Genomic DNA, 9,230 nt, shown 5'->3' on the forward strand with positions numbered 1-9,230 from the left:
GGCTTAGCAGACTTGAGAGAGAGACAGAGAGAGAGCGAGACAGGGAGACAGGGACTCTGCTCAACTCACTCGTGAGTGAGAGACTTGTTAATATTTCCAAGACAAAAATAGTCCCATACTATTCTTTACCTCTCCTGTCACTACATGACAAATGGGAAAGAAGATTAAATACTTACAAGCTACTCAAGTATAACAACCGCTCGTCCCAAGTCTAATATATATAAAACTCCACTACAAGTAACTACAAAGTCTTTTATGACATTTGGTAGCAGCAAACGTATACGAACCTCGTCTACGAATCAACATTGAATTCCTACAAAATATCAAGATTGAAAACAAGAATACCTCTCACAACCAACAACTTACAACCAGCTCCTGCCAGTTCTCTCCAACCAGCCCCCTCCGTCTCCACGATCATCACGCTGATGTAGAAGTGATCACACGACGTCTTGCCAGTAGTTTAACAAGTACTGATACAAACAATCTTGAAATTTCTACAACGAACCAACGAACTACAACCATCTACAATCAACTACAAGTAACAACTCTACGTCGTCTGTATAATCTTCTACACACACCTACAAGCAGCGGCAGTCTTCATCCCACAACGAGTAAATCACAAGGAAAAAGGACCGAGAAGACATCGACAAAGAAAAACGGGACAAACAAACGAAGAGTGAGACACGACTCATAACCACCAGACCTCACCCTTCTCTCTCTGCTACATCCACCCAACCCCCAACGCTTACGCAGGAGTGAAGAGGTCAAGACGACGAAGCAAACACCAAGTCCATATTCACAACTCATCTTACTCACTCGTCTTCACTCAAGTTACTCATCACTACTCATTCACTCACCACAGCTACCAGTGTGGGAAGTCGACGTCATCATGCGTGCTTGCTGAAAAGACGCCACGTCAGTCAACTCACCACCTGCACCATCATTAACACCATTCCCACCACGGTAAAAATTAGTGAGTTACATAGTTACTTCATTTATACAATACACAGTGATAGACAATATGCTTCTGCACAAACATATAAAACGTGCTGGATAGTTACAGCTTAAATACACATACTTACTTCAGTTAACTGCATAACTCAAACACTAAATAATCACCAACAATAGATATTCTACACTGTATATATTCATTCATTTATTATAGCATTTATTTACTACCAACGAGTGTTACCATTTATACCTACATAAAATACGTGTTACATACATACAGCTATACATTAATATATCTACAAAGTGATCAAGAAAATATACCATCACAGTTACTCAGTGAGCAATTAAAAGAACTGTATTTAACATTTATTAATTAAAGCTAGCTAGTGGAAACATATAAATTAAGTTACAAGGGAAACTAGAGAGAAAAAAAAAAATGGCCAACACAAATGACGTTAGCAAGTGAACATCTTCAACACAATCGTGAAGACAATGATTTCCACACAGTGCTGACACACATATTACCCACGATAGGTACAAGTGAACAACAAGTCAGTGTATATAGTTAATACTGTATATAGTGTATATATATTTTTTTTATATAAAATAACAAAATATGGGACTATATAATATCATTTTCAATAATATCTGTGCAATATAAACTGAACTTTAAAAAAGTATCCCAAGGAAATTAGCCAGTAATTATGCAACCATGAACAACATGGAAAAAGCGTACACAAGCGAAGAAAAACAAACTATAGAAAATCAATACATACAAAAAAAAAAAAAAGTAAGAAAGAAAAAAGAGAAATAGAGTAAGATCACATAACAAACAAATGAAAATAAGTGTAAGTGTTACTACATATGTCAAAATACCACATAAACTACAAACAAAAAAGCAAATTGTTGTCTCCACAAGCAAGTGGCATGACACATCATCACTATCATCGACCGCAGCATGACCGGATTCATATGTCAGGACTACAATTATTACAATTATGTAACTACAAACGATTGCATTATGTTACACTTGCTACAAATATGTAACTACAAACGATATGTTACACTTATTACAATTACGTAACTACAAACGATATGTAACAATTATGTAACGACAAACGATTGCATTATGTTACACTTGCTACAATTATGTAACTACAAACAATAGTACCATTTATGTAACAGTTGCATTAACAAGATGTAACTTTTATGTAACTTTAACTACAATTATGTAACTACAAACGATATGTAACAATTATGTAACGACAAACGATTGCATTATGTTACACTTATTACAATTATGTAACTACAAACGATATGTAACAATTATGTAACGACAAACGATTGCATTATGTTACACTTGCTACAATTATGTAACTACAAACAATATGTACCATTTATGTAACAGTTGCATTAACAAGATGTAACTTTTATGTAACTTTAACTACAATTATGTAACTACAAACGATATGTAACAGTTATGTAACGACAAACGATTGCATTATGTTACACTTTGCCAATTAACAGTTGCATTAACAAGATGTAACTTTTATGTAACTTTAACTACAATTATAAGGCCAAGACACTTATGTAACAGTTGCATTAACAAAATGTAACTACAGTTATAAGGCCAACACATGTATGGATTTCACTACAAAAACCCAAGTACATACTGTATTACAGTTAATTAATTTACTTTAATGCATTTATTCAAATATGTATACAACTTGTTTAAAATGTAATATTACTAAATAATCACTATTTACTATAAATATTATATGTATACAATATTCATACAATTATGTTACTTTTACAATATTATGTATTTCACTTAATTAGCTTATAAATTCATTATAATGTGTATATAATATGTATTAATATGTTATGACTATTAACTGTCAATGGTACGCCATTTTCGCACGGCCGAGCATATGTTAGGACTCCATATTATAATTACAAATCATAATAGATAGATAGATAATTAGATAGACAGAGAGACAGATAGAAGCAGGGAGTCAGATGATGAGAAGGTATTGTGTCTGCGAGAATCGAGCAATGCTAAACATGCTTACACACTCTTAACTCAAGGAATGCTTTATAGGCACACGACAGCGCCTAGTGACCATACACACACATACACACATACTCACACACAGGCTTCTAGAACTTTCCACTCACAAGGAACACACGTGACACAACCCCTGCTACACCAGAATTTAGGAAAGAGAGCTCAGAAGGAGACAGGCCATAGAACAGGCAGGTAGTAGGGAGAAGGGCTTAGCAACTTGAGAGAGAGACAGAGAGAGCGAGACAGAGAGATAGCTAGCGGGACTCTACTTTATACTCCGCTCTGTGTGAGAGACTTTGTTAATATATCGAAGACAAATAAAAATAGTCCCATACTTTTCTTTACCTCTCCTGTCACTACATGACAAATGGGAAAGAAGATTATCTACTTACAAGCTACTCAAATATAACAACCGCTCGCCCACAAGTCTTATATATATAAAACTCCACTACAAGTAACTACAAAGTCTTTTATGACATATATATATATATATATATATATATATATATATATATATATATATACAATATATACATATATACATATATATATATATATATATATATATATATATATATATATATATATATATATATATATATATATATATATATATATATATATATAAAGTGTTCCTAATGTCAATCACACAATCATACGACCTCGAAGAATTTTTTAAATCAAAGAAATATTTCATCCTCCTCGCTACGATTTCACCGCGAGTAATTATGACAGCAACACCAGCTGCAGACGGCCGAGAGAGAGAGAGAGAGAGAGAGAGAGAGAGAGAATGTAAGTAGGTTTTCCTAAATTGAAAGAATTGGATGTTACGGAGGCCCTTAAATTTTTTCTGGAAACTAGTACCCAGTGATTCTGCTTAAATAAAGTAAATCCAAGCCCTCATGTTTATCCCACTAATTCCTATTAATTTTTTGCTTAACACGAGACATATATACAGTATTGTGGGGTGGGGAGGCGAAAGCATGCAGTCAGAATTACTGCATCATTACTTAAATAAATGATATCCAAGCAATCACGCTTATCCCACTAAATCCTACTCAGTTATTTTATTGGGTGGGATGGAGGGGAGGGGGGGAACCATACAGCCAGATCTACAGCATCATCACGCAAACGGCGGTACCAAACGTGGACATTATTTTTTGCGTGGTTATCCAGGCTCTTAGCGAAAACCCAGTAATGTTACTATTGTTTTAACATTCAAGGTGTGTTACTGTATTCCATAATGTTCCTTTTCCTTTTTACGTTGCTAGAGGGAGGAGAGAGAAGCTAGAAAGAGAATGCAGGGAGTAGGACAGGAGGAGACAGAACGGGGAGGAGAGGAGCCAGGAGGAGGAAGGTAAGAGTATGTGAGAGAGGATGTCTAGAGGGACTGGTCTCTTCTTTGCGGTTACAGTGTAGCGTCTGGAGTATTCATTTGTTCAAAGGAAGAGGGGAAGCCCGGGAATGAGAATAGTGAGTGCAGGAGTACACGAGAGTAGTTGCTTTGAGGCTCCAGGGGTTAGAGGTAGTGAGATGGATATATAGAATGGAAGCATACATGAGAGCGAGTGTGAAATGGTGATGGAGTGGAAGAATATAATCAAGTGGTACTGTACATGAGGGAAGGCCTTGCAATGAGACGAAGTAGTAGACATAAATGTGGATATAAAAATGATGGAATATATCAGGGAAGATTGGCATTAGGGCCGGAATTATATCAAAATTTAGACAAGTAGTTAGCGTTAAACACAGCATTCTAAATAAGACAAAAAATGGTGGCTGCACGATAATTTACGACATACACTCAGAATGAAGTCTTTGTTGTAGTGTTGAACAGGATGTGTGTGTGTGTGTGTGTGTGTGTGTGTGTGTGTGTGTGTGTGTGTGTGTGGACACCTTTTGTTTATATATATCTATATCTATACCTATCTATCTATGTACTGTATATATATATATATATATATATATATATATATATATATATATATATATTATGTGACTGACTCTGGGCATAGGCTTCACAGCCTGCTTTCAAGGCCCACTAGTCCTCCTACATACCGCACACCTCTGTATGTCACCACTTCGGCGCTAACACCCACCGTCCATACTGAATAAATGCTAGGGCTGTCTCCTACAGGACTGGTGATATGGTATTAGCGGCGGTATTTTTACGGCATGTCGGCGGGTCTTCTGGTAGGTCAGTAAAGTCTGATATTTATGAAATTCAAATCCTTAAACTGTTCCCTGACCCAGCGGGATTTGAACCCCGGTCCGATAGGACTGCAGGCCAACTGTGTCTCTATCTCTGTCTGTCTCTCTCTCTCTCTCTCTCTCTCTCTCTCTCTCTCTCTCTCTCTCTCTCTCTCCCTCCCTCCCTCTCTCTCTCTCTCTCTGGTTATTTGCACTCAGTGTCTCTTATTACCTTCCTCTCTCTCCAGGAGAGCTTTCAAAATATCTCTGTATTTTTGTCTGTAAAATCTTTGTCTATCTGTCTGTAGAATGTCTGTCTGCCTGGCTGTCTATCTTTAAAATCTGTTTGTAAATTGTCTGTCTTTCTATCTGCCTGTAAAATTTGTCTGTCTGTCTCTCTGTAAAGTTTGTCTGTATGTCTCCCTGTCTGTCCTAAAAATTTGTATATGTGTCTGTCTGTAAAACTTGTCTGTCAGTTATCCATTTGTACTATCTTCCTTTCTGCCTGTGTGTTTATATTATCTGTCTGTCTTTATCTGTCTATAATCTGTCTATCTGTCTGTCCGTCTATAAAACCTCTGTCCTTCTGTCTGCCTGTAAAATCTGACAATATCTGTAAAATCCGTCTGCCTGTCTGTAAAATATGACTGTCCCTCTGTATGTCTGGAAAATCTGTCTGTCTCTCTGTCCGTAAATTGTGCCTGTCTGTCTGAAAAATTTGTCTTTCTGTCTGTTTCCCTGCCGTAAAATCTCTGCCGGTCTGTCTGTTTGAAACATCTTTTGGTCTGCCTGTCTGTCTTTCTCTGTCTGTCTATGATCTCTGTGTATCTGTCTGTTTGAAAAAATCTGTCTGTAAAATCTGTCTATTTGTCTTCCGGTCTCTCTGTTTGGCTGTCTGCGAAATGTGAGGTTTGTTTGTCTGTAAAATCTACCTGCCTGTCTGTCTGTAATAGCTGTCTGTCTTTCTATCTGTCAATAATCTCTGTCTATCTGTCTGTCTGCCAAATCTCTGTCTGCCTGTCTGTCTGTAAAATCTGTCTGCCTGTCTTTCTGTGTGTCTGTCTACCCACCCTGACCTAAATCTACCCACCATAAACAAAATCTACCCATCTTGATCAAAATCTACCCTCCCTGACCGAAATCCACCCACCCTTACCTAAATACTGTATATCCACCCTGACCTAAATCTCCCCTTCCTGTAATACTGTAAATCTACCAACCTTGATTATCCCAATGGCAAACTCTGATTGGTGGTCATCAAAAAGTGTGTAAAATATGCCCTCATTTATTTTACAGTGTTTGTATATATATATATATATATATATATATATATATATATATATATATATATATATATATATATATATGAATATTTTTTTCCTTCAGTCCATATCCCCTTTGCCCCTTTTCCTCAAAGAACCACAAATCTCAGCCTCTACTGATATATCCCCATTTTGTTTTCCCGTTACCATCTCCTCACAAACTTCCGTAACAAGGGCGCCACCTGTTGTTATATTAAATCCCAATATGCAGTTGACACAATTTTCAACTTTACTTCATCCAGTTTTGATTACTCAATGTATAAACTAAATTGTCAGAATATTACCAAATATATCTGTGTATATGAGAGAGGGGAGTGTGAGTTGGGAGCAGGACAGTGAAATGATGGGGGACAGGGCGACATGGAGGCGATTTGTTTGTGGCCACCCGTACCGGATTAAGGCGTCTGGCAATGGATGGATGGATATCTGCATAGTCTATCGCTCCCCCAGTGGTTCTTCGGATCCCAGTGTATTTGATTCCATATCCACATAGCTGAGTAACCTTAACCTTGCCCTTAACACCAAAATTACCATTTTGGGTGATTTTAACATACATAATATTGAATGGTTATTGCATTCTGCCAGAACTGACGACGCTGGTCTAGAGTGCGAGCTGTTTTCAGAATCGTTTAATCTCACTCAGCTGATAAAGCAACCAACCAGAATACCTATCACCCTGACCATAATGCCAATTTCTTGGATTTATTCTTGACAAATAATCCAGATCAGTTCAGGATAGAGGTACTGTCACCACTTGGATCCTCTGATCACAATCTCATCAACGCCTCATTAGTTAACCCCCCCACACCTCCCCATTCTGAACCTGTCAGGGTGACCTGATGGCACTTTGATAGGGCGAACTGGGATGGATTTAGAAATGATCTTGCTGACATTCCATGGGAGTCGTTCTTCTCTAGTGATCCCAATTCAACCCAGTCCCACATTTGCGACTTAATACTAGCTGGTATGGATTTAATCATACCAAGTCAACAGTTCACTAAAAGATTGAACTCTCCAAAATGGTTTGATGGCAACCGTGCCAGAACAACAGCCCAAAAGTAATTAGCACATAAATCTTTCTTATAATCAAAACATCTGAATCACCCTCTCAATTTAAAATTGCTAGAAATCATGCAAATGCTGTAATAAATCTAGCTAAATCAATCATTCTTCAAAAGCAAGCATCAAAACTACTGAACAAGCCTAATGACAATAGAATATTCTGACCAACTCTTAATTCTTTCAATAATAACTTTAACAAGTCATCATTCATTCCCTCACTAAAATCTTCAGATGGCAACATTACAAATGACCTGCGTGGGAAAGCAGATATTTTTGACAGTGTATTTGCCAGAAAGTCTACCATAGAGGATGCCAGCCAGAACATCCCAGTACTAGAACTTGACTCTTCCGATACTGACCCACTTAAAATACACACAAGATATGTAAAATCCATCCTAGACAATTTACCTACCAACAAAGCTCCAGGCTCAGATGAAATTCCGCCAACTGTTTTGAAAAAGTGTTCCCCTGAACTTGCCTCAGTTCTAGCTAAATTATTCAGACTATGCATATGTACTTCTTCATTCCCAGATTCATGGAAAGAAGCCAATATCCATCAAATTCCGAAGAAAGGAAGTTCCTCTGACCTTTCTGATTACAGACCAATAGCTGTCACATCTTCTCTTGGTAAGGTACTTGAAACTTGTATTAATATGCACATTGTTAAACCTCTTGAATCCAACAACTTAATTAGTGATGGACAACATGGTTTTCGCCACGAGAGATCCACCATTGACATACTCAATCTCCTAACTCATACCATCCATCAATCAATTGACCTACATGGAGAAACTCATGCAGTAGCTCTTGATATTTCTAAAGGTTTCGACAGAGTATGGCACCGTTCCCTGTTATCCAAACTCCCTTGTTATGGACTAACGTCTTTTGTTTCTTTGATTTCCTCATATCTCTGTGACAGGAAAATAAGAGTAATAGTATATAATGCATATTACAATTTCCACTTAACGCTGGTGTGCCGCAGGGATCAGTTCTGGTTCCAACCCTGTTTCTGGTTCATATTAATGATCTCTTATATGTCACCCACAATCCCATCCACTCATATGCAAATGACTCAACACTACATAGTTCATTCACACTCAGACACCCATTTACAAAGTCTAATATCTCTACCTCTCAACGCATTACAGCAATCTCCATAAATCAAGACCTATCTACGGTCAGTGAATGGGGACAAAACAACCTTGTCTCATTTAATGCTAGTAAAACTAAATATATACAATTTACTAATAAACAGATATTGCCAGATTAGTATATTACCTTCAGTGCTAAAAATATTCCCATCTCCAAAAGTATTGAAATTCTTGGCGTCTCACTTAACAATGCCCTCAGCTGGACCTCTTATGTTAGATCACTTGCTAAAACCGCCTCAAAGAAACTTGGATTATTGTACAGAGTCCATAACTTCCTCACGGACGAGCAGTTAGCTAAAATTTATAAGAGTCATGTGTGCTCTCAGCTTGAATATTGCTCACCCTTGTGGAATGGATGTGGAGAGGTTGCATTAAACCAACTAGACAAAACTCATAACAAAGCCTTTACAATTATTAACAACCCTGCCATTACAAATACACTACTTCCCCTACAAGTAAGATGGAATGTTGCCTTCCTTACATTAT

The sequence above is a fragment of the Coenobita brevimanus genome, chromosome 3, assembly GCF_032717465.1.
Source record: "Coenobita brevimanus isolate Jiangsu-jjx chromosome 3, ASM3271746v2, whole genome shotgun sequence".
NCBI classification, from domain to species: Eukaryota; Metazoa; Arthropoda; class Malacostraca; order Decapoda; family Coenobitidae; genus Coenobita; species Coenobita brevimanus.